This window comes from Pleurodeles waltl, chromosome 10 (assembly GCF_031143425.1).
Source record: "Pleurodeles waltl isolate 20211129_DDA chromosome 10, aPleWal1.hap1.20221129, whole genome shotgun sequence".
Classification (NCBI taxonomy): domain Eukaryota; kingdom Metazoa; phylum Chordata; class Amphibia; order Caudata; family Salamandridae; genus Pleurodeles; species Pleurodeles waltl.
In genome coordinates this window covers 880561704-880588605 of record NC_090449.1, presented here as the reverse complement: position 1 = coordinate 880588605, position 26902 = coordinate 880561704, and positions in this window count along the sequence as shown.

Below are 26902 nucleotides of genomic sequence, written 5' to 3'. Positions count from 1 at the left end.
CGACAGGGTGAACGCAGTGGGACAGCACCCCAGAAATCGGGAAGACATCAGGAAGCGATGGAACGACCTACGGGGGAAGGTGCGTTCCATGGTATCCAGGCACAACATCGCCGTGCAGAAGACTGGCGGAGGACCCCCACCTCAACCCCCACAATTCACATCATGGGAGGAGGAAGTCTTGAACATCCTGCATCCTGACGGCCTCGCAGGAGTCGGCGGAGGAATGGATACTGGTAAGTTGAAGCTTCAATACTGCTTCCCCCCCACCTGCATGCCAAATCAGACCCCAAACCTCACCCCCATCCTCGAACCCCACCCTCACCCCCACCCCCATCCTCACCCCCACCCTCACCCCCACCACCATCCTCACCCCCACCACCATCCTCACCCCCACCCCCAGCACACCTATTCCCCGCCAATGTCTCACCATCACAACCCACACATCCCAAAACCTAGGCCTGCATGCGTCCACTAAGCATGGACACCCATCACCAAAGCATGCCCAATGCATATACACATCCCCCCCACAAGCCACCCTCACCAAAGCCCCCACACACGAATGCCAGCACTTGGGGACACGAGAACCCACAGATACACCCATATGCCACACATTGAAACTATAACCATACCTCTATACCCCTGCAGGACCCGACCGTCAACACACCGCGGCGGAGGGGCCAGAATTATCCACACCCCCCACCCAAGAGGCCGTCAGCGATGACAGCAGCTCTGTCGATCTGGACACCGATGACCAGCCCGGACCATCGGGGACCTCTGGACAGTCGGTTCCCCTCACACAGGCACAGGCCACTACAGACCCTAACCCCTCTGGGAACACCAGCACAGCTCCCACCCAGCGGGCCCATGCCTCTGTCTCCAGGGCGCGTCAATCTGCGGTGTGTCTACCACTACAGGGCACCCAGGATAACCCACCACCCCAACAACAACAGGGACCTGGGGGCAGTGGTAGTGGGCACACCGGCCAGGGGGCAGAGGCCCAGGGAAACAGGGCAACTCGGCGGGCAGCTGTGCGACAGGGGGGGGAGGAGAGGCCCAGGGAACCCACTCTCCACGAGGTCCTCACCACCATCATGGGAGCATACAACCGCTCCCAGGAGACGATGGCGACGGTACTGGCCCGGTTCCAGGAGATCCAGGTGCTGCAGGAGGAACACTATCGGGGGTACAGGGAGGACATCAGAGCCATCAACACCACCCTGGTTACCATGGTAGGGCTGCTGCAGGACCTCGTAAACAGCAGGGCGGACACTGAACAACACCCAAGGGCCCCTGCCACTAGCCTGGACCAAGAACAGCCATCCACCTCCGCCGGCGCTAGTGGACAGGAGGCCCCCGCACAGCAGCAGCCCACCAGACCCCCACCTCCTGCAGGAGAAGAACCACCCCGCAAGAGGGCCCTGAGATCTCGCAAGAAGACAGAGTAGGATGTCAAGACCCCCGCCAGCAAAGGATACCACCTGATGTCATCCCACTGTCCCACATTGTCACCCTGTCCATCCTTGAACTGCCCATGCTCCATCTCTCCACAGGCCTCTGGACAATGCACCTGTGTGACTGTTACTCTGGACTCTGCCATGGACATTCCTTCACCATAGCCCCCACCCACTTGAAACCACCCATCCCATTTTGAGCACTTCAATAAACACCTATTTTGCACCAAAATATCAGGAGTCTGGCTGTGATTTCAATAGATTGTAATTGACATGACAGTGCAAATATGTCCTTGTACATGGTGAAGTCAACAAACAGCTGCCACAAAGCTGTAGTCCATGGGGAAACGAAGCACAGGACTCGTAGTGGGGACCCCAGATCTGAAATAGGGAGGGAAAAGCCAAAACTCAGTCATCATACACTGGGGCAAATAGACAGGCAGCAGAGATGCTGCAGAGTAGTTAACATTTACTAAATTATCTTTGAAATGTTACCTGTGTCCTATTGGAAGTACTGTTCAATGATTCTGTCCCTGTTGTCTGTTTCAGCCCCGTCGTCTTCCTCCTCGTCACTCTCCTCAGGTTCCACCGCTGCCACAACACCACCGTCTCGACCATCCTCCTGCAGGAAAGGCACCTGGCGGCGCAAAGCCAGGTTGTGAAGCATGCAGCAGGCCACGATGATGTGACACACCTTCTTAGGTGAGTACATTAGGGATCCACCGGTCATATGCAGGCACCTAAACCTGGCCTTTAGGAGGCCAAAGGTGCGTTCGATCACCCTCCTAGTACGCCCATGGGCCTCATTGTACCGTTCCTCTGCCCTGGTCCGGGGATTCCTTACTGGGGTCAGTAGCCACGACAGGTTGGGGTACCCAGAGTCCCCCACTAGCCATACACGGTGTCTCTGTAGCTGTTCCATCACGTAAGGGATGCTGCTATTCCTGAGGATGTAGGCGTCATGCACTGACCCTGGGAATTTGGCATTTACATGCGAGATGTACTGGTCAGCCAAACACACCACCTGGATGTTCATTGAATGGTAATTTTTTCTGTTCCTGTACACCTGCTCCCTGTCTCTTGGGGGAACCAAAGCCACATGGGTCCCATCAATGGCACCAATTACGTTGGGAATATGTCCAAGGGCGTAGAAATCACCCTTCACTGTAGCCAATTCGCCCACCTCAGCGAAAATGATGTAGTTCCTCACGGATTTCATCAGGGCAGACAACACTCTGGATAACACCTTCGAAAACATGGGCTGAGACATCCCGGAAGCAATTCCCACGGTTGTCTGAAATGACCCACTTGCCAAGAAATGTAGTACTGACATGACCTGCACCAGAGGGGGAATCTCTGTGGGTTGGCGGATGGGGGACATCAGGTCGGGCTCCAGCTGGGCACACAGTTCATGGATAGTGGCACGGTTAAGACGGTAGGTCAGGATAATGTGGCGTTCTTCCATTGTCGACAGGTCCACCAGCGGTCGGTACACGGGAGGATTCATCCGTCTCCTCGCCCAACCCAGCGGACGGTGCCTAGGAAGGACAACATGGAGCACACAGTCAGGCAACCCACAGGTACGTACTCACAGCTAGCACAGTATACGATTCTCTATGCAGTGAATGGCGTGTCTGAGTGGCTATGCAAGGCCTAGGCCTGTGTGACGCAGTTGAAATTGAGCCATGTGGGCCCTGGAAATGGCGGCTGCCTGACCTGTGAAGTGTGACAATGGGATGTGAGGTCAATGCGCTGGCGTGGCACACCGCGGCGGGCGGCGGGCGAAGACCGCGGCGCGAAGCCGCATTGGTTAACATTGAAGCCTATGGGTTTCAGGAGCCAATGGCGAAGGGCGCCGGCGGTGGCGGGACGCACCGCCGCGGTACGCACCGCCGCGGACGTGACCGCCATTTTCTATCTACTTATCCACTTGCGACTTGAACTTTCACAGGAGAGGACCTATACTGCAAGTGTTGCTGTGACCTCGGTCTGGAAGGGACAATGGCTGCTGCGACTGGGGAAAGGGCCCCTGCCTTCACTGGAGAGGAGTTGGAGAAACTTGTGGATGGGGTCCTCCCCCAGTATGCGCTACTCTACGGTCCTCCAGACCAACAAGTGAGTTTAATTCAATATGGATTTGGGGCCACTGGCTGGCTTGGGGGCCTGGCGGGGATGGGGGGCATGTTGGGCATGGCGGGGGGCCTGGCGGGGATGGGGGGCATGTTGGGCATGGCGGGGGGCATGGCGGGGGGCCTGGCGGGGATGGGGGGCATGTTGGGCATGGCGGGGGGCCTGGCGGGGATGGGGGGCATGTTGGGCATGGCGGGGGGCATGGCGGGGATGGGGGGCATGTTGGGCATGGCGGGGGGCCTGGCGGGGATGGGGGGCGTTGTGCCACTGGAAAGGAAAATGCTGAGAAACTTGAACGTGGTATTTCTCCCTCCCTTTACGTGTCACATAGGTCCGCGCCCATGAGAAGATCGGGATTTGGCGTGCCATCGCCAAGGAAGTCCAGGCCCTGGGGGTCCACCATCGACGGGGCACCCACTGCCGCAAGAGGTGGGAGGACATCCGCCGCGGGACCAAGAAGACCGCCGAGTCTCTGCTGGGGATGGCCTCCAAACGTAGGCGGCGTGCCTGCCGTCAACTGAGCCCCCTGATGTTCCGGATCCTGGCGGTGGCCTACCCTGATTTGGATGGGCGCGTGAGGGCAGCACAGCAGACACAAGGGGGTGAGTACAAGCATTATCTACTCTGTTGTCGCGCAGTGGAGGTGTCTGGTTGGGGGAGGAGGGCTGGGGGTCCCCCTAGGCCAGGGCGATATCTGTAGGCTGGGCACCCCCGTAAGCCCCTGTGTCCCCAGCCACCACCCTCAGTAGTTTGTCAGTACAGCCATCCCTGGGCCGTGTCATCCATGGGTGCAGTTGTCAACTCTAGGCATGTAGGGCATGTTCCACGGAATGCGTAGCGGACCCCAAGTGCGCAACTTAGTGCAGGGGGCATCTGTGTCTGTCATGTCCGCTAACTGTACCGGAGATCCATGTAATCAATATCCCCTTATTTCTCTCCCCCCCCCCCTTTTTGTTTGTCTTTCTGTGCTTGTGTGCATCAGCATCATCAGGCGGAGGAGAAGTGGCATCGGGGCAGGAGGGAGCTGCATCTCACATGGCCCAGGAGGGCCATGCCACAGAGTCAGACTGGACCAGTGAGACGGAGGGCGAGGGGAGCTCCACGACGGGGACGACTGGACCCTGCAGCGACACGGACACGTCCTCGGAAGGGGGCTCCCTTGCGGGGGTGGCACCATCCGTGCCCCCCGCCATTACGGGTACAGCCGCCACCCAGCGCACCATCACCGCCCTCCCAGCAGCCCCTCAGCGTTCGCCCCGTGCCCGCTCTGCCAGGAAGCCGGGCATCTCCTTCGCCCCAGGCACCTCAGGCCCTGCCCCTGTTACCCCCGCTGCCCTCAGTGAGGAGGTCATTGACCTCCTCCGAACGCTCATTGTTGGGCAGACTACCCTTTTGAATGCCATCCAGGGGGTGGAGAGGGAGGTTCATCGCAGCAATGCGTACCTGGAGGGCATTCATTCGGGTCAGGCTGCCCATCAGCGATCGTTCCAGGCTCTGGCCTCAGCACTGACGGCAGCCATTGTCCCTGTCTCCTGCCTGCCTCTACTAACTCCCTCCTCCCAGTCTCCTGTTCCTCTGCCTGTCCCACCCACACCATCAGACCAGCCTGCACACACCTCAACACCCAAGAGAAGCTCATCCAAACATAAGCACCACAGATCACGCAGACATTCACACACGCAACATTCCGATGCAGACATGCCAACAGTCACTACCACCTCTGTGACCCCCACCTCCTCGTCTCCCTCCTCCCTCCCTGTGACGTCTACACTCACACCTCCATTCACCTCACCATCAGCCAGTGTTTCCATCACCAGCACACCCTCCACTCCAGTCCGCACACGTGCAGTCACCACCCCCACTGCCATTTACACGTCCCCTGTGTCCTCTCCCACTGTGTCTGTCACCCCCTCTTCCACACCACACAAACGCAGCCACCCACCCACCCAACAGCCATCCACCTCACGACAGCCTATCCCTCCTGCACCTGCACCCAAAGACAGCAAACGTGACTCACCTACAACCACATCCTCTCCCTCCACTCCCATTCCCACTGTACCTACCACTCTCCATTGTCCCAAGAAGCTCTTCCTCGCCACTACTAACTTCTTTCCTGACCCTGAGCCCCCCCTCCTTCTCGTCGGGGTAAGAAGAGCACCTCAGCCACCACCAGCCCTGCAGCCCCCTTGACAAGGGTGCAGGGGTATTGGAGCCCGCCAGCCCGCATGTCTGGATCTTCGCCCAGCAGCAAGGGGACAGCCAGCCCACCCCCTGGGAAGAGGAGCAGAAGGCGGAAGGGGCGCCGCAGGAGCCCGCCTTCTACATCCCCCCCGGACACCACCCAGAGACAGTCACCAGCCACAGCTCCAAAGGGAGGAAAGGGCCACAGGCCGACGACTAAGGAGGGCAAGGGCAGCAAGTTGGAGAGGTCAGGCAGCAGGCCTGCTGCCCAGGAGGAGCCCACAACCCCCATAGCCACTGCCCCGGGAGGAACCGGCACAGCTGCCCCGGGAGAGCCCACCACCCCCATAGCCGCTGCCCAGGGAGGACCCAGCCCAGCTGGCCAGGAGGGCCCCACCACCCACAGCCCAGGTGGGCAGTGAAGGAGCACCATCCCCGCTGCTCAGGAGGGCACCACCAGGCAATTAGCAGTTGGCCATAGACCGTCCGCCGTCTCAAGAACCGCTGAACTGGGCCCCGCCGTCTCAAGAACCGCTGAACTGGGCCCCGCTGTCTCAAGAACCGCTGAACTGGGCCCCGCCGTCTCAAGAACCGCTGAACTGGGCCCCGCCGTCTCAAGAAGCGCTGAACTGGGCCCCGCCGTCTCAAGAAGCGCTGAACTGGGCCCGCCGTCTCAAGAACCGCTGAACTGGGCCCCGCCGTCTCAAGAACCGCTGAACTGGGCCCCGCCGTCTCAAGAACCGCTGAACTGGGCCCCGCCGTCTCAAGAAGCGCTGAACTGGGCCCCGCCGTCTCAAGAACCGCTGAACTGGGCCCCGCCGTCTCAAGAACCGCTGAACTGGGCCCCGCCGTCTCAAGAACCGCTGAACTGGGCCCCGCCGTCTCAAGAACCGCTGAACTGGGCCCCGCCGTCTCAAGAACCGCTGAACTGGGCCCCGCCGTCTCAAGAACCGCTGAACTGGGCCCCGCCGTCTCAAGAAGCGCTGAACTGGGCCCCGCCGTCTCAAGAAGCGCTGAACTGGGCCCCGCCGTCTCAAGAAGCGCTGAACTGGGCCCCGCCGTCTCAAGAAGCGCTGAACTGGGCCCCGCCGTCTCAAGAACCGCTGAACTGGGCCCCGCTGTCTCAAGAACCGCTGAACTGGGCCCCGCCGTCTCAAGAACCGCTGAACTGGGCCCCGCCGTCTCAAGAACCGCTGAACTGGGCCCTTCAAGGCAAGAAGCGCTGAACTGGGCCCCGCCGTCTCAAGAACCGCTGAACTGGGCCCCGCCGTCTCAAGAACCGCTGAACTGGGCCCTTCAGGGCAAGAACCGCTGGCCCTTTGGCAGACGTGGCAGGGCAGGATCTATCTCGGGCAGGGCTGCAGGATGTCCTCTGGCCAACTTGCCTCCTCCAGTGGCAGTGGGGTCTGTTATGGACTGTATGGACTGTGGCTTTGCTCTCCCCAGGATGGCCCAGTGGGCAGGCCACCCACTGTATGGACTGTATGGACTGTGGCTTTGCTCTCCCCAGGATGGCCCAGTGGGCAGGCCACCCACTGTATGGACTGTATGGACTGTGGCTTTGCTCTCCCCAGGATGGCCCAGTGGGCAGGCCACCCACTGTATGGACTGTTTGGACTGTGGCTTTGCTCTCCCCAGGATGGCCCAGTGGGCAGGCCACCCACTGTATGGACTGTTTGGACTGTGGCTTTGCTCTCCCCAGGATGGCCCAGTGGTCATGGAGTCCCCTCGTGGATCTGGCGTCGTGTACTCAAGTGGCTGAGGTGCCCCCCCTTCCCTTCCCCCTGAGGTGCCTGTCCTATTTTCTTTCTGATGCCCCTGCAGTGTTCTCTCCGTGGAGTTCTTGTCGTGGGACTGGGCCTTGCCCCTTTGCACAGGACCCCTGTGATCCACGGACAGTGGTTGGACTACATTTAGTAGCTGTATATATTTTGTACATAGTTTATTTATTTATTGGGATTACTGGTGTACATATTTCAATATATCTGCCCGTTTATGATCTCTTCTTTTGGTCTTTGCATTATTTCGGAGGGGGGTGGTTTGTGGGTTGTGACAGTGATCTGTGGGAATGCATTGATGTGTGTGTTGTAGTGGGTGTGGGTGGGTGGGTGTGTGCCGGTAATCTTTTCCCTCCCCTGTGTCGTAGGTGCCGTACTCACCGATGTCTTCCGCGCCGCCGGGCGTGCTCCTGGTATATGAGGAGGAATAGGAGTGCGGGGATGACCTGCAACTCTGGCTCCATACTGCCGGAATCTCGCGTGGAGTGCGTAGAGGTGAGCGTTTTCCCGTTCGTAGTCTGTTTCCGCCGTGTTCTTATCGGCGGTGCTCCCGCCCCGGAAAAGGTGGCAGATTGGTGGGTCGTAATAGGGTGGGCGGTACTTTGTCTGCCGCCGGGCTGTTTGCGGGAACCGCCGCGCTGTTTGTTTGTACCGCTGTGGCGGTCGGAGTGTTAAGTTGGCGGGCTGTGTTGGCGGTTCCCGCCAGGGTCAGAATTGCATATTTTAGACCGCCGGCCTGTTGGCGGCTTGGCCGCCGCTTTATCACCGACCGCCAGGGTCAGAATGAGGGCCTAAGTGATACTGTAGTAGCTTCACACGTCTCGTAGTTCAGCCTAAGCTGCTCTGCTAAGCTACCATTATCTATCAGCCTAAGCTGCTAGACACCCTATACACTAATAAGGGATAACTGGGCCTGGTGCAAGGTGCAAGTACCCCTTGGTACTCACTACAAGCCAGTCCAGCCTCCTACATTGGAAGCAACGACGGGATAAGTGCTTTGAGACTACTTACCACTCTTGTCATTGTACTTTTCATAAGAGAAAAATATACAAAACAAGTTCAGTGTATATACACATAGCCAAAAAGTTTTGCATTTCCTCTTTTCACTCTTTTCTAAGTGCTGAAAAGTACTTCTAACTTTCTAAAAAGTTTTAAAAGTTTTTTTTTCTCTCTCTTTCTAAAAGCTCTGACAAACTTTTTATCTTTTACTATCACTTTAACTCTCTCTAAAAATGTCTGGCACAGGCCAAAATGTTGATCTGTCCAAACTTGCATATGACCACCTTAGCTGGAAAGGAGCAAGGAGTCTCTGTGTAGAGAGAGGTTTGAGTGTAGGGAAGAATCCTTCCTTGGAATTGTTACTTAACATGCTTAGAGAACAGGACAAGGCTAGAAGTGCCCCATCTGTTGAAAAAGTAGCTAATGGTTCCCAATCTGATCCAGGGACTCCCCCAGGAAAAAGTTCAGGAAAGAAACTTCCTAGCCTGCCCATTACTAGACAGTCTAGCATAGTTGGTAATGATGAAGAGCCACACCATACAAATAGTGTTGTCTCACATCATAGCAAAAGCATTTATTCTCACCACAGTGGTACTGATGTTTCTGTTAGCCAAGCTGTTAGGGTGCCCTCTGTAAGGGACAGGTCTCCTTCTGTTCATTCCCATCATACCTCTGTATCTAGGAATGTCCCTCCCACCAACCCTGATGACAGATTGTTAGAGAGGGAACTCAATAAGTTGAGGGTGGAACAAACCAGACTGAAGCTTAAAAAGCAACAGCTGGATTTGGATAGACAGTCATTAGAATTAGAGAAGGAAAGACAGAAGTTGGGTTTAGAAACCCATGGTGGCAGCAGCAGTATTCCCCATAGTCATCCTGCAAAAGAGCATGATTCCAGGCATCTGCACAAGATAGTTCCCCCTTATAAGGAGGGGGATGACATTAACAAGTGGTTTTCTGCACTTGAGAGGGCCTGTGCTGTACAGGATGTCCCTCAAAGGCAGTGGGCTGCTATCCTATGGCTATCATTTAGTGGAAAAGGTAGGGATAGGCTCCTTACTGTGAAAGAAAATGAAGCTAATGATTACAAAGTTCTTAAGAATGCACTCCTGGATGGTTATGGCTTAACCACTGAACAATACAGGATAAAGTTCAGAGAGACCAAAAAGGAGTCTTCACAAGACTGGGTTGATTTAATTGACCATTCAGTGAAGGCCTTGGAGGGGTGGTTACATGGCAGTAAAGTTACTGATTATGACAGCCTGTATAACTTGATCCTGAGAGAGCATATTCTTAATAATTGTGTGTCTGATTTGTTGCACCAGTACTTGGTGGACTCTGATCTGACCTCTCCCCAAGAATTGGGAAAGAAGGCAGACAAATGGGTCAGAACAAGGGTGAACAGAAAAGTTCATACAGGGGGTGACAAAGAGAACACTAAGAAGAAAGATGGTGAAAAGTCTCAAGATAAGCATGGGGATAAGGGTAAAACCAAAGATTCCACTTCAAATCTTAAACACTCTTCAGGGGGTGGAGATCAAACAAATTCTTCCTCTTCTTCTCAACCTACACAATTTAAAAAGCCTTGGTGCTTTGTGTGTAGAAACAGAGGCCATAGGCCAGGGGATAAGTCCTGTCCAGGTAAACCCCCTGAGCCTACCACCACTAATACATCAAGCTCTAGTGCCCCTAGCAGTAGTGGTACTAGTGGTGGGACTGCTGGCAACAGTCAAGTTAAGGGTGTAGTTAGGTTCACTTATGGGTCCATAGTAGAAACTGGGGTAGTCAGTCCCAAGACAGTTTCTGTCACACCTAGTGGCATTGGCCTTGCCACACTGGCTGCTTGTCCCCTTACAATGGATAAGTACAGGCAGACAGTTTCAATAAATGGTGTTGAGGCCTTGGCCTACAGGGACACAGGTGCCAGTATCACTTTGGTGACTGAAAACCTAGTGCATCCTGAACAACACATCATATCATTGGACAACAGTATAAGATTATTGATGTCTATAACTCCACTAAGTTTCTTCCCTTAGCTATAATTCAGTTTAGTTGGGGTGGAGTTACTGGCCGTAAGCAGGTGGTGATATCACCTAGCTTACCTGTAGACTGTCTCTTAGGTAATGACCTAGAGGCCTCAGGTTGGGCTGATGTAGAGTTTTATGCCCATGCAGCCATGCTGGGCATCCCTGAGGAATTGTTCCCTCTCATTTCTACTGAAATGAAAAAGCAAAGGAGAGAAGGCCTGCAAACTCAGGATCCCTCTCCATCAACAGGTAAAAAGGGTATCACAGTATCCCCTAACCACCCTACCATTCAGGATACCATTCCTGTGGTGGGAGAAACCTCTCCTGGGGTGGCACCTGTTCCAAGGAAATCATCAGCTGGCAAAGCTGGACTCCCTGAGGTAGAAGTACCTCTCTGTGGGATAACTAACATTGGTGACAAAAAGAGCACCATTTTAGTTAACATGGAGCATCCCTCCAACCCTCCCAGAGAAACTTTAGTGCAGAAACCCTGCACTGCCTCACAACACTTAGGACAGCATCCCTGCCCTAGTGTGGAGCTCATAGGACAGCATCCCTGCCCTGCTCCAACTCAAGAGAAACAGCATCCCTGTTCTCTCTTCCAGCCATATGGACAAAGTTTTTGCCCAGCTATGGCTTTTCTGAGACAGCATCCCTGTCTGGCATTTCCATCACTACAAATAGGTTCAGTGGACAATTCCCACTGCTTTAAACTAAAACTTACTAATAGAAACTCTGAAAATACATCTTCACATTGTTGCTTAGCTAAAAAACTTCAAACAGGGTGGTTTACATCCCCACAGGGAAGTAACCATATAGTGGATGATAAAGGGAGTAACCAGTCTATTGCAGAGCTACTCTCTACTTATCACCACTTAGACAATAAAGTCTCAACTGGCCAAGGTTAGCCTTATTGACCTTCGTTTGGGGGGGGGGGGGTTGTGTGAGAAAGTAGCCTCTTTCTAGCCTTGTTACCCCCACTTTTGGCCTGTTTGTGAGTGTATGTCAGGGTGTTTTCACTGTCTCACTGGGATCCTGCTAGCCAGGGCCCAGTGCTCATAGTGAAAACCCTATGTTTTCAGTATGTTTGTTATGTGTCACTGGGACCCTGCTAGTCAGGACCCCAGTGCTCATAAGTTTGTGGCCTATATGTATGTGTTCCCTGTGTGGTGCCTCACTGTCTCACTGAGGCTCTGCTAATCAGAACCTCAGTGGTTATGCTCTCTCATTTCTTTCAAATTGTCACTAACAGGCCAGTGACCAATTTTACCAATTTACATTGGCTTACTGGAACACCCTTATAATTCCCTAGTATATGGTACTAAGGTACCCAGGGTATTGGGGTTCCAGGAGATCCTTATGGGCTGCAGCATTTCTTTTGCCACCCATAGGGAGCTCTGACAATTCTTACACAGGCCTGCCACTGCAGCCTGAGTGAAATAACGTCCACGTTATTTCACAGCCATTTTACACTGCACTTAAGTAACTTATAAGTCACCTATATGTCTAACCTTTACCTGGTAAAGGTTAGGTGCAAAGTTACTTAGTGTGAGGGCACCCTGGCACTAGCCAAGGTGCCCCCACATTGTTCAGGGCCAATTCCCCGGACTTTGTGAGTGCGGGGACACCATTACACGCGTGCACTACATATAGGTCACTACCTATATGTAGCTTCACAATGGTAACTCCGAATATGGCCATGTAACATGTCAATGATCATGGAATTGACCCCTGTATGCCATCCTGGCATAGTTGGCACAATCCCATGATCCCAGTGGTCTGTAGCACAGACCCTGGTACTGCCAAACTGCCTTTCCTGGGGTTTCAATGCAGCTGCTGCTGCTGCCAACCCCTCAGACAGGCATCTGCCCTCCTGGGGTCCAGCCAGGCCTGGCCCAGGATGGCAGAACAAAGGACTTCCACTGAGAGAGGGTGTTACACCCTCTCCCTTTGGAAAATGGTGTGAAGGCAGGGGAGGAGTAGCCTCCCCCAGCCTCTGGAAATGCTTTCTTGGGCACAGATGTGCCCAATTCTGCATAAGCCAGTCTACACCGGTTCAGGGGACCCCTTATCCCTGCTCTGGCGTGAAACTGGACAAAGGAAAGGGGAGTGACCACTCCCCTGACCTGCACCTCCCCTGGGAGGTGTCCAGAGCTCCTCCAGTGTGCTCCAGACCTCTGCCATCTTGGAAACAGAGGTGCTGCTGGCACACTGGACTGCTCTGAGTGGCCAGTGCCACCAGGTGACGTCAGAGACTCCTTCTGATAGGCTCCTTCAGGTGTTGCTAGCCTATCCTCTCTCCTAGGTAGCCAAACCCTCTTTTCTGGCTATTTAGGGTCTCTGTCTCTGGGGAAACTTTAGATAATGAATGCAAGAGCTCATCCGAGTTCCTCTGCATCTCTCTCTTCACCTTCTGCCAAGGAATCGACTGCTGACCGCGCTGGAAGCCTGCAAAACTGAAACATAGTAGCAAAGACGACTACTGCAACTCTGTAACGCTGATCCTGCCGCCTTCTCGACTGTTTTCCTGGTGGTGCATGCTGTGGGGGTAGTCTGCCTCCTCTCTGCACTAGAAGCTCCGAAGAAATCTCCCGTGGGTCGACGGAATCTTCCCCCTGCAACCGCAGGCACCAAAAAGCTGCATTACCGGTCCCTTGGGTCTCCTCTCAGCACGACGAGCGAGGTCCCTTGAATCCAGCAACTCTGTCCAAGTGGCCCCCACAGTCCAGTGACTCTTCAGTCCAAGTTTGGTGGAGGTAAGTCCCTGCCTCACCTCGCTAGACTGCATTTCTGGGAACCATGACTTTTGCAGCTACTCCGGCCCCTGTGCACTTCCGGCGGAAATCCTTTGTGCACAGCCAAGCCTGGGTCCACGGCACTCTAACTTGCATTGCACGACTTTCTAAGTTGGTCTCCGGCGACGTGGGACTCCTTTGTGTAACTTCGGGTAAGCACAGTTTCACTCATCCTCATAGTGCCTGTTTCTGGCACTTCTCTGGGTGCCACCTGCTGCTAAGAGGACTCCTTGTCTTGCCCGACGTCTCCTCTACCTCCTGGTCCAATTTGCGACCTCCTGGTCCCTCCTGGGCCACAGCAGCGTCCAAAAACGCTAACCGCACAATTTGCAGCTAGCAAGGCTTGTTGGCGTTCTTTCGGCAGCAAAACACTTCTGGACAACTCTCCACGGCGAGCGGGATAGGTCCTCCAAAGGGGAAGTCTCTAGCCCTTTTCGTTCCTGCAAAAACCACAGCTTCTTCTGTCCAGTAGAAGCTTCTTTGCACCCACATCTGGCATTTCCTGGGCATCTGCCCATCTCCGACTTGCTTGTGACTTTTGGACTTGGTCCCCTTGTTCCACAGGTACCCTAGATTGGAAATCCATCGTTGTTGCATTGTTGGTTTGTGTCTTTCCTGCAATATTCCTCTAACACAACTTCTTTATCCTTAGGGGAACTTTAGTGCACTTTGCACTCACTTTTCAGGGTCTTGGGGAGGGTTATTTTTCTAACTCTCACTATTTTCTAATAGTCCCAGCGACCCTCTACAAGGTCACATAGGTTTAGGGTCCATTCGTGGTTCGCATTCCACTTTTGGAGTATATGGTTTGTGTTGCCCCTATCCCTATGTGTCCCCATTGCATCCTATTGTAACTATACATTGTTTGCACTGTTTTCTAAGACTATACTGCATATTTTTGCTATTGTGTATATATATCTTGTGTATATTTCCTATCCTCTCACTGAGGGTACACTCTAAGATACTTTGGCATATTGTCATAAAAATAAAGTACCTTTATTTTTAGTATAACTGTGTATTGTGTTTTCTTATGATATTGTGCATATGACACTAAGTGGTACTATAGTAGCTTCACACGTCTCGTAGTTCAGCCTAAGCTGCTCTGCTAAGCTACCATTATCTATCAGCCTATCTGCTAGACACCCTATACACTAATAAGGGATAACTGGGCCTGGTGCAAGGTGCAAGTACCCCTTGGTACTCACTACAAGCCAGTCCAGCCTCCTACATTGGAAGCAACGACGGGATAAGTGCTTTGAGACTACTTACCACTCTTGTCATTGTACTTTTCATAAGAGAAAAATATACAAAACAAGTTCAGTGTATATACACATAGCCAAAAAGTTTTGCATTTCCTCTTTTCACTCTTTTCTAAGTGCTGAAAAGTACTTCTAACTTTCTAAAAAGTTCTAAAAAGTTTAAAAAGTTTTTTTTTCTCTGTCTTTCTAAAAGCTCTGACAAACTTTTTATCTTTTACTATCACTTTAACTCTCTCTAAAAATGTCTGGCACAGGCCAAAATGTTGATCTGTCCAAACTTGCATATGACCACCTTAGCTGGAAAGGAGCAAGGAGTCTCTGTGTAGAGAGAGGTTTGAGTGTAGGGAAGAATCCTTCCTTGGAATTGTTACTTAACATGCTTAGAGAACAGGACAAGGCTAGAAGTGCCCCATCTGTTGAAAAAGTAGTTAATGGTTCCCAATCTGATCCAGGGACTCCCCCAGGAAAAAGTTCAGGAAAGAAACTTCCTAGCCTGCCCATTACTAGACAGTCTAGCATAGTTGGTAATGATGAAGAGCCACACCATACAAATAGTGTTGTCTCACATCATAGCAAAAGCATTTATTCTCACCACAGTGGTACTGATGTTTCTGTTAGCCAAGCTGTTAGGGTGCCCTCTGTAAGGGACAGGTCTCCTTCTGTTCATTCCCATCATACCTCTGTATCTAGGAATGTCCCTCCCACCAACCCTGATGACAGATTGTTAGAGAGGGAACTCAATAAGTTGAGGGTGGAACAAACCAGACTGAAGCTTAAAAAGCAACAGCTGGAGTTGGATAGACAGTCATTAGAATTAGAGAAGGAAAGACAGAAGTTGGGTTTAGAAACCCATGGTGGCAGCAGCAGTATTCCCCATAGTCATCCTGCAAAAGAGCATGATTCCAGGCATCTGCACAAGATAGTTCCCCCTTATAAGGAGGGGGATGACATTAACAAGTGGTTTTCTGCACTTGAGAGGGCCTGTGCTGTACAGGATGTCCCTCAAAGGCAGTGGGCTGCTATCCTATGGCTATCATTTAGTGGAAAAGGTAGGGATAGGCTCCTTACTGTGAAAGAAAATGAAGCTAATGATTACAAAGTTCTTAAGAATGCACTCCTGGATGGTTATGGCTTAACCACTGAACAATACAGGATAAAGTTCAGAGAGACCAAAAAGGAGTCTTCACAAGACTGGGTTGATTTCATTGACCATTCAGTGAAGGCCTTGGAGGGGTGGTTACATGGCAGTAAAGTTACTGATTATGACAGCCTGTATAACTTGATCCTGAGAGAGCATATTCTTAATAATTGTGTGTCTGATTTGTTGCACCAGTACTTGGTGGACTCTGATCTGACCTCTCCCCAAGAATTGGGAAAGAAGGCAGACAAATGGGTCAGAACAAGGGTGAACAGAAAAGTTCATACAGGGGGTGACAAAGAGAACACTAAGAAGAAAGATGGTGAAAAGTCTCAAGATAAGCATGGGGATAAGGGTAAAACCAAAGATTCCACTTCAAATCTTAAACACTCTTCAGGGGGTGGAGATCAAACAAATTCTTCCTCTTCTTCTCAACCTACACAATTTAAAAAGCCTTGGTGCTTTGTGTGTAGAAACAGAGGCCATAGGCCAGGGGATAAGTCCTGTCCAGGTAAACCCCCTGAGCCTACCACCACTAATACATCAAGCTCTAGTGCCCCTAGCAGTAGTGGTACTAGTGGTGGGACTGCTGGCAACAGTCAAGTTAAGGGTGTAGTTAGGTTCACTTATGGGTCCATAGTAGAAACTGGGGTAGTCAGTCCCAAGACAGTTTCTGTCACACCTAGTGGCATTGGCCTTGCCACACTGGCTGCTTGTCCCCTTACAATGGATAAGTACAGGCAGACAGTTTCAATAAATGGTGTTGAGGCCTTGGCCTACAGGGACACAGGTGCCAGTATCACTTTGGTGACTGAAAACCTAGTGCATCCTGAACAACACATCATATCATTGGACAACAGTATAAGATTATTGATGTCCATAACTCCACTAAGTTTCTTCCCTTAGCTATAATTCAGTTTAGTTGGGGTGGAGTTACTGGCCCTAAGCAGGTGGTGATATCACCTAGCTTACCTGTAGACTGTCTCTTAGGTAATGACCTAGAGGCCTCAGGTTGGGCTGATGTAGAGTTTTATGCCCATGCAGCCATGCTGGGCATCCCTGAGGAATTGTTCCCTCTCATTTCTACTGAAATGAAAAAGCAAAGGAGAGAAGGCCTGCAAACTCAGGATCCCTCTCCATCAACAGGTAAAAAGGGTATCACAGTATCCCCTAACCACCCTACCATTCAGGATACCATTCCTGTGGTGGGAGAAACCTCTCCTGGGGTGGCACCTGTTCCAAGGAAATCATCAGCTGGCAAAGCTGGACTCCCTGAGGTAGAAGTACCTCTCTGTGGGATAACTAACATTGGTGACAAAAAGAGCACCATTTTAGTTAACATGGAGCATCCCTCCAACCCTCCCAGAGAAACTTTAGTGCAGAAACCCTGCACTGCCTCACAACACTTAGGACAGCATCCCTGCCCTAGTGTGGAGCTCATAGGACAGCATCCCTGCCCTGCTCCAACTCAAGAGAAACAGCATCCCTGTTCTCTCTTCCAGCCATATGGACAAAGTTTTTGCCCAGCTATGGCTTTTCTGAGACAGCATCCCTGTCTGGCATTTCCATCACTACAAATAGGTTCAGTGGACAATTCCCACTGCTTTAAACTAAAACTTACTAATAGAAACTCTGAAAATACATCTTCACATTGTTGCTTAGCTAAAAAACTTCAAACAGGGTGGTTTACATCCCCACAGGGAAGTAACCATATAGTGGATGATAAAGGGAGTAACCAGTCTATTGCAGAGCTACTCTCTACTTATCACCACTTAGACAATAAAGTCTCAACTGGCCAAGGTTAGCCTTATTGTCCTTCGTTTGGGGGGGGGGGGTTGTGTGAGAAAGTAGCCTCTTTCTAGCCTTGTTACCCCCACTTTTGGCCTGTTTGTGAGTGTATGTCAGGGTGTTTTCACTGTCTCACTGGGATCCTGCTAGCCAGGGCCCAGTGCTCATAGTGAAAACCCTATGTTTTCAGTATGTTTGTTATGTGTCACTGGGACCCTGCTAGTCAGGACCCCAGTGCTCATAAGTTTGTGGCCTATATGTATGTGTTCCCTGTGTGGTGCCTAACTGTCTCACTGAGGCTCTGCTAATCAGAACCTCAGTGGTTATGCTCTCTCATTTCTTTCAAATTGTCACTAACAGGCTAGTGACCAATTTTACCAATTTACATTGGCTTACTGGAACACCCTTATAATTCCCTAGTATATGGTACTAAGGTACCCAGGGTATTGGGGTTCCAGGAGATCCTTATGGGCTGCAGCATTTCTTTTGCCACCCATAGGGAGCTCTGACAATTCTTACACAGGCCTGCCACTGCAGCCTGAGTGAAATAACGTCCACGTTATTTCACAGCCATTTTACACTACACTTAAGTAACTTATAGGTCACCTATATGTCTAACCTTTACCTGGTAAAGGTTAGGTGCAAAGTTACTTAGTGTGAGGGCACCCTGGCACTAGCCAAGGTGCCCCCACATTGTTCAGGGCCAATTCCCCGGACTTTGTGAGTGCGGGGACACCATTACACGCGTGCACTACATATAGGTCACTACCTATATGTAGCTTCACAATGGTAACTCCGAATATGGCCATGTAACATGTCAATGATCATGGAATTGACCCCTGTATGCCATCCTGGCATAGTTGGCACAATCCCATGATCCCAGTGGTCTGTAGCACAGACCCTGGTACTGCCAAACTGCCTTTCCTGGGGTTTCAATGCAGCTGCTGCTGCTGCCAACCCCTCAGACAGGCATCTGCCCTCCTGGGGTCCAGCCAGGCCTGGCCCAGGATGGCAGAACAAAGGACTTCCACTGAGAGAGGGTGTTACACCCTCTCCCTTTGGAAAATGGTGTGAAGGCAGGGGAGGAGTAGCCTCCCCCAGCCTCTGGAAATGCTTTCTTGGGCACAGATGTGCCCAATTCTGCATAAGCCAGTCTACACCGGTTCAGGGGACCCCTTATCCCTGCTCTGGCGCGAAACTGGACAAAGGAAAGGGGAGTGACCACTCCCCTGACCTGCACCTCCCCTGGGAGGTGTCCAGAGCTCCTCCAGTGTGCTCCAGACCTCTGCCATCTTGGAAACAGAGGTGCTGCTGGCACACTGGACTGCTCTGAGTGGCCAGTGCCACCAGGTGACGTCAGAGACTCCTTCTGATAGGCTCCTTCAGGTGTTGCTAGCCTATCCTCTCTCCTAGGTAGCCAAACCCTCTTTTCTGGCTATTTAGGGTCTCTGTCTCTGGGGAAACTTTAGATAATGAATGCAAGAGCTCATCCGAGTTCCTCTGCATCTCTCTCTTCACCTTCTGCCAAGGAATCGACTGCTGACCGCGCTGGAAGCCTGCAAAACTGCAACATAGTAGCAAAGACGACTACTGCAACTCTGTAACGCTGATCCTGCCGCCTTCTCGACTGTTTTCCTGGTGGTGCATGCTGTGGGGGTAGTCTGCCTCCTCTCTGCATTAGAAGCTCCGAAGAAATCTCCCGTGGGTCGACGGAATCTTCCCCCTGCAACCGCAGGCACCAAAAAGCTGCATTACCGGTCCCTTGGGTCTCCTCTCAGCACGACGAGCGAGGTCCCTTGAATCCAGCAACTCTGTCCAAGTGGCCCCCACAGTCCAGTGACTCTTCAGTCCAAGTTTGGTGGAGGTAAGTCCCTGCCTCACCTCGCTAGACTGCATTTCTGGGAACCATGACTTTTGCAGCTACTCCGGCCCCTGTGCACTTCCGGCGGAAATCCTTTGTGCACAGCCAAGCCTGGGTCCACGGCACTCTAACCTGCATTGCACGACTTTCTAAGTTGGTCTCCGGCGACGTGGGACTCCTTTGTGTAACTTCGGGTAAGCACAGTTTCACTCATACTCATAGTGCTGTTTCTGGCACTTCTCCGGGTGCCACCTGCTGCTAAGAGGACTCCTTGTCTTGCTCGACGTCTCCTCTACCTCCTGGTCCAATTTGCGACCTCCTGGTCCCTCCTGGGCCACAGCAGCGTCCAAAAACGCTAACCGCACAATTTGCAGCTAGCAAGGCTTGTTGGCGATCTTTCGGCAGCAAAACACTTCTGGACAACTCTCCACGGCGAGCGGGATAGGTCCTCCAAAGGGGAAGTCTCTAGCCCTTTTCGTTCCTGCAAAAACCACAGCTTCTTCTGTCCAGTAGAAGCTTCTTTGCACCCACATCTGGCATTTCCTGGGCATCTGCCCATCTCCGACTTGCTTGTGACTTTTGGACTTGGTCCCCTTGTTCCACAGGTACCCTAGATTGGAAATCCATCGTTGTTGCATTGTTGGTTTGTGTCTTTCCTGCAATATTCCTCTAACACAACTTCTTTATCCTTAGGGGAACTTTAGTGCACTTTGCACTCACTTTTCAGGGTCTTGGGGAGGGTTATTTTTCTAACTCTCACTATTTTCTAATAGTCCCAGCGACCCTCTACAAGGTCACATAGGTTTAGGGTCCATTCGTGGTTCGCATTCCACTTTTGGAGTATATGGTTTGTGTTGCCCCTATCCCTATGTGTCCCCATTGCATCCTATTGTAACTATACATTGTTTGCACTGTTTTCTAAGACTATACTGCATATTTTTGCTATTGTGTATATATATCTTGTGTATATTTCCTATCCTCTCACTGAGGGTACACTCTAAGATACTTTGGCATATTGTCATAAAAATAAAGTACCTTTATTTTTAGTATAACTGTGTATTGTGTTTTCTTATGATATTGTGCATATGACACTAAGTGGTACTATAGTAGCTTCACACGTCTCGTAGTTCAGCCTAAGCTGCTCTGCTAAGCTACCATTATTTATCAGCCTATCTGCTAGACACCCTATACACTAATAAGGGATAACTGGGCCTGGTGCAAGGTGCAAGTACCCCTTGGTACTCACTACAAGCCAGTCCAGCCTCCTACATTGGAAGCAACGACGGGATAAGTGCTTTGAGACTACTTACCACTCTTGTCATTGTACTTTTCATAAGAGAAAAATATACAAAACAAGTTCAGTGTATATACACATAGCCAAAAAGTTTTGCATTTCCTCTTTTCACTCTTTTCTAAGTGCTGAAAAGTACTTCTAACTTTCTAAAAAGTTCTAAAAAGTTTAACAAGTTTTTTTTTCTCTGTCTTTCTAAAAGCTCTGACAAACTTTTTATCTTTTACTATCACTTTAACTCTCTCTAAAAATGTCTGGCACAGGCCAAAATGTTGATCTGTCCAAACTTGCATATGACCACCTTAGCTGGAAAGGAGCAAGGAGTCTCTGTGTAGAGAGAGGTTTGAGTGTAGGGAAGAATCCTTCCTTGGAATTGTTACTTAACATGCTTAGAGAACAGGACAAGGCTAGAAGTGCCCCATCTGTTGAAAAAGTAGTTAATGGTTCCCAATCTGATCCAGGGACTCCCCCAGGAAAAAGTTCAGGAAAGAAACTTCCTAGCCTGCCCATTACTAGACAGTCTAGCATAGTTGGTAATGATGAAGAGCCACACCATACAAATAGTGTTGTCTCACATCATAGCAAAAGCATTTATTCTCACCACAGTGGTACTGATGTTTCTGTTAGCCAAGCTGTTAGGGTGCCCTCTGTAAGGGACAGGTCTCCTTCTGTTCATTCCCATCATACCTCTGTATCTAGGAATGTCCCTCCCACCAACCCTGATGACAGATTGTTAGAGAGGGAACTCAATAAGTTGAGGGTGGAACAAACCAGACTGAAGCTTAAAAAGCAACAGCTGGATTTGGATAGACAGTCATTAGAATTAGAGAAGGAAAGACAGAAGTTGGGTTTAGAAACCCATGGTGGCAGCAGCAGTATTCCCCATAGTCATCCTGCAAAAGAGCATGATTCCAGGCATCTGCACAAGATAGTTCCCCCTTATAAGGAGGGGGATGACATTAACAAGTGGTTTTCTGCACTTGAGAGGGCCTGTGCTGTACAGGATGTCCCTCAAAGGCAGTGGGCTGCTATCCTATGGCTATCATTTAGTGGAAAAGGTAGGGATAGGCTCCTTACTGTGAAAGAAAATGAAGCTAATGATTACAAAGTTCTTAAGAATGCACTCCTGGATGGTTATTGCTTAACCACTGAACAATACAGGATAAAGTTCAGAGAGACCAAAAAGGAGTCTTCACAAGACTGGGTTGATTTCATTGACCATTCAGTGAAGGCCTTGGAGGGGTGGTTACATGGCAGTAAAGTTACTGATTATGACAGCCTGTATAACTTGATCCTGAGAGAGCATATTCTTAATAATTGTGTGTCTGATTTGTTGCACCAGTACTTGGTGGACTCTGATCTGACCTCTCCCCAAGAATTGGGAAAGAAGGCAGACAAATGGGTCAGAACAAGGGTGAACAGAAAAGTTCATACAGGGGGTGACAAAGAGAACACTAAGAAGAAAGATGGTGAAAAGTCTCAAGATAAGCATGGGGATAAGGGTAAAACCAAAGATTCCACTTCAAATCTTAAACACTCTTCAGGGGGTGGAGATCAAACAAATTCTTCCTCTTCTTCTCAACCTACACAATGTAAAAAGCCTTGGTGCTTTGTGTGTAGAAACAGAGGCCATAGGCCAGGGGATAAGTCCTGTCCAGGTAAACCCCCTGAGCCTACCACCACTAATACATCAAGCTCTAGTGCCCCTAGCAGTAGTGGTACTAGTGGTGGGACTGCTGGCAACAGTCAAGTTAAGGGTGTAGTTGGGTTCACTTATGGGTCCATAGTAGAAACTGGGGTAGTCAGTCCCAAGACAGTTTCTGTCACACCTAGTGGCATTGGCCTTGCCACACTGGCTGCTTGTCCCCTTACAATGGATAAGTACAGGCAGACAGTTTCAATAAATGGTGTTGAGGCCTTGGCCTACAGGGACACAGGTGCCAGTATCACTTTGGTGACTGAAAACCTAGTGCATCCTGAACAACACATCATATCATTGGACAACAGTATAAGATTATTGATGTCCATAACTCCACTAAGTTTCTTCCCTTAGCTATAATTCAGTTTAGTTGGGGTGGAGTTACTGGCCCTAAGCAGGTGGTGGTATCACCTAGCTTACCTGTAGACTGTCTCTTAGGTAATGACCTAGAGGCCTCAGGTTGGGCTGATGTAGAGTTTTATGCCCATGCAGCCATGCTGGGCATCCCTGAGGAATTGTTCCCTCTCATTTCTACTGAAATGAAAAAGCAAAGGAGAGAAGGCCTGCAAACTCAGGATCCCTCTCCATCAACAGGTAAAAAGGGTATCACAGTATCCCCTAACCACCCTACCATTCAGGATACCATTCCTGTGGTGGGAGAAACCTCTCCTGGGGTGGCACCTGTTCCAAGGGAATCATCAGCTGGCAAAGCTGGACTCCCTGAGGTAGAAGTACCTCTCTGTGGGATAACTAACATTGGTGACAAAAAGAGCACCATTTTAGTTAACATGGAGCATCCCTCCAACCCTCCCAGAGAAACTTTAGTGCAGAAACCCTGCACTGCCTCACAACACTTAGGACAGCATCCCTGCCCTAGTGTGGAGCTCATAGGACAGCATCCCTGCCCTGCTCCAACTCAAGAGAAACAGCATCCCTGTTCTCTCTTCCAGCCATATGGACAAAGTTTTTGCCCAGCTATGGCTTTTCTGAGACAGCATCCCTGTCTGGCATTTCCATCACTACAAATAGGTTCAGTGGACAATTCCCACTGCTTTAAACTAAAACTTACTAATAGAAACTCTGAAAATACATCTTCACATTGTTGCTTAGCTAAAAAACTTCAAACAGGGTGGTTTACATCCCCACAGGGAAGTAACCATATAGTGGATGATAAAGGGAGTAACCAGTCTATTGCAGAGCTACTCTCTACTTATCACCACTTAGACAATAAAGTCTCAACTGGCCAAGGTTAGCCTTATTGTCCTTCGTTTGGGGGGGGGTTGTGTGAGAAAGTAGCCTCTTTCTAGCCTTGTTACCCCCACTTTTGGCCTGTTTGTGAGTGTATGTCAGGGTGTTTTCACTGTCTCACTTGGATCCTGCTAGCCAGGGCCCAGTGCTCATAGTGAAAACCCTATGTTTTCAGTATGTTTGTTATGTGTCACTGGGACCCTGCTAGTCAGGACCCCAGTGCTCATAAGTTTGTGGCCTATATGTATGTGTTCCCTGTGCGGTGCCTAACTGTCTCACTGAGGCTCTGCTAATCAGAACCTCAGTGGTAATGCTCTCTCATTTCTTTCAAATTGTCACTAACAGGCTAGTGACCAATTTTACCAATTTACATTGGCTTACTGGAACGCCCTTATAATTCCCTAGTATATGGTACTAAGGTACCCAGGGTATTGGGGTTCCAGGAGATCCCTATGGGCTGCAGCATTTCTTTTGCCACCCATAGGGAGCTCTGACAATTCTTACACAGGCATGCCACTGCAGCCTAAGTGAAATAACGTCCACGTTATTTCACAGCCATTTTACACTGCACTTAAATAACTTATAAGTCACCTATATGTCTAACCTTTACCTGGTAAAGGTTAGGTGCAAAGTTACTTAGTGTGAGGGCACCCTGGCACTAGCCAAGGTGCCCCCACATTGTTCAGGGCCAATTCCCCAGACTTTGTGAGTGCGGGACACCATTACACGCGTGCACTACATATAGGTCACTACCTATATGTAGCTTCACAATGGTAACTCCGAATATGGCCATGTAACATGTCTATGATCATGGAATTGCCCCCTCTATGCCATCCTGGCATAGTTGGCACAATCCCATGATCCCAGTGGTCTGTAGCACAGACCCTGGTGCTGCCAAACTGCCCTTCCTGGGGTTTCACTGCAGCTGCTGCTGCTGCCAACCCCTCAGACAGGCATCTGCCCTCCTGGGGTCCAGCCAGGCCTGGCCCAGGATGGCAGAACAAAGGACTTCCTCTGAGAGAGGGTATTACACCCTCTCCCTTTGGAAAATGGTGTGAAGGCAGGGGAGGAGTAGCCTCCCCCAGCCTCTGGAAATGCTTTCTTGGGCACAGATGTGCCCAATTCTGCAAAAGCCAGTCTACACCGGTTCAGGGGACCCCTTAGCCCTGCTCTGGCGTGAAACTGGACAAAGGAAAGGGGAGTGACCACTCCCCTGACCTGCACCTCCCCTGGGAGGTGTCCAGAGCTCCTCCAGTGTGCTCCAGACCTCTGCCATCTTGGAAACAGAGGTGCTGCTGGCACACTGGACTGCTCTGAGTGGCCAGTGCCACCAGGTGACGTCAGAGACTCCTTCTGATAGGCTCCTTCAGGTGTTGCTAGCCTATCCTCTCTCCTAGGTAGCCAAACCCTCTTTTCTGGCTATTTAGGGTCTCTGTCTCTGGGGAAACTTTAGATAATGAATGCAAGAGCTCATTCGAGTTCCTCTGCATCTCTCTCTTCACCTTCAGCCAAGGAATCGACTGCTGACCGCGCTGGAAGCCTGCAAAACTGCAACATAGTAGCAAAGACGACTACTGCAACTCTGTAACGCTGATCCTGCTGCCTTCTCGACTGTTTTCCTGGTGGTGCATGCTGTGGGGGTAGTCTGCCTCCTCTCTGCACTAGAAGCTCCGAAGAAATCTCCCGTGGGTCGACGGAATCTTCCCCCTGCAACCGCAGGCACCAAAAAGCTGCATTACCGGTCCATTGGGTCTCCTCTCAGCACGACGAGCGAGGTCCCTCGCATCCAGCAACTCTGTCCAAGTGGCCCCCACAGTGCAGTGACTCTTCAGTCCAAGTTTGGTGGAGGTAAGTCCTTGCCTCACCTCGCTAGACTGCATTGCTGGGAACCATGACTTTTGCAGCTACTCCGGCCCCTGTGCACTTCCGGCAGAAATCCTTTGTGCACAGCCAAGCCTGGGTCCACAGCACTATAACCTGCATTGCACGACTTTCTAAGTTGGTCTCCGGCGACGTGGGACTCCTTTGTGTAACTTCGGGTGAGCACCGTTTCACTCATCCTCATAGTGCCTCTTTCTGGCACTTCTCTGGGTGCCACCTGCTGCTAAGAGGGCTCCTTATCTTGCTCGACGTCCCCTCTACGTCCTGGTCCAATTTGCAACCTCCTGGTCCCTCCTGGGCCACAGCAGCATCCAAAAACGCTAACTGCATGATTTGCAGCTAGCAAGGCTTGTTGGCATTCTTTTGGCGGAAAAACACTTTTGCACGACTCTCCACGGCGAGCGGGATCCGTCCACCAAAAGGGAAGTCTCTAGCCCTTTTTGTTCCTGCAGAAACCACAGCTTCTTCTGTCCAGTAGAAGCTTCTTTGCACCCACAGCTGGCATTTCCTGGGCATCTGCCCATCTCCGACTTGCTTGTGACTTTTGGACTTGGTCCCCTTGTTCCACAGGTACCCTAGATTGGAAATCCATCGTTGTTACATTGTTGGTTTGTGTCTTTCCTGCATTATTCCTCTAACACAACTTCTTTATCCTTAGGGGAACTTTAGTGCACTTTGCACTCACTTTTCAGGGTCTTGGGGAGGGTTATTTTTCTAACTCTCACTATTTTCTAATAGTCCCAGCGACCCTCTACAAGGTCACATAGGTTTGGGGTCCATTCGTGGTTCGCATTCCACTTTTGGAGTATATGGTTTGTGTTGCCCCTATCCCTATGTGTCCCCATTGCATCCTATTGTAACTATACATTGTTTGCACTGTTTTCTAAGAGTATACTGCATATTTTTGCTATTGTGTATATATACTTGTGTATATTTCCTATCCTCTCACTGAGGGTACACTCTAAGATACTTTGGCATATTGTCATAAAAATAAAGTACCTTTATTTTTAGTATAACTGTGTATTGTGTTTTCTTATGATATTGTGCATATGACACTAAGTGGTACTGTAGTAGCTTCACACGTCTCCTAGTTCAGCCTAAGCTGCTCTGCTAAGCTACCATTATCTATCAGCCTAAGCTGCTAGACACCCTATACACTAATAAGGGATAACTGGGCCTGGTGCAAGGTGCAAGTACCCCTTGGTACTCACTACAAGCCAGTCCAGCCTCATACATCTCATCACTGGATATTTATAGGAGAATAGACAAAAGGAGATGATCTTGTAAGTGATCTTTTCTCTTATTATGCATGCCAATTAATGGGCAAAAGAGGGGGGAAGGGGTGAGGATCGGGGAACTGGGAAAAAATGGGGAAG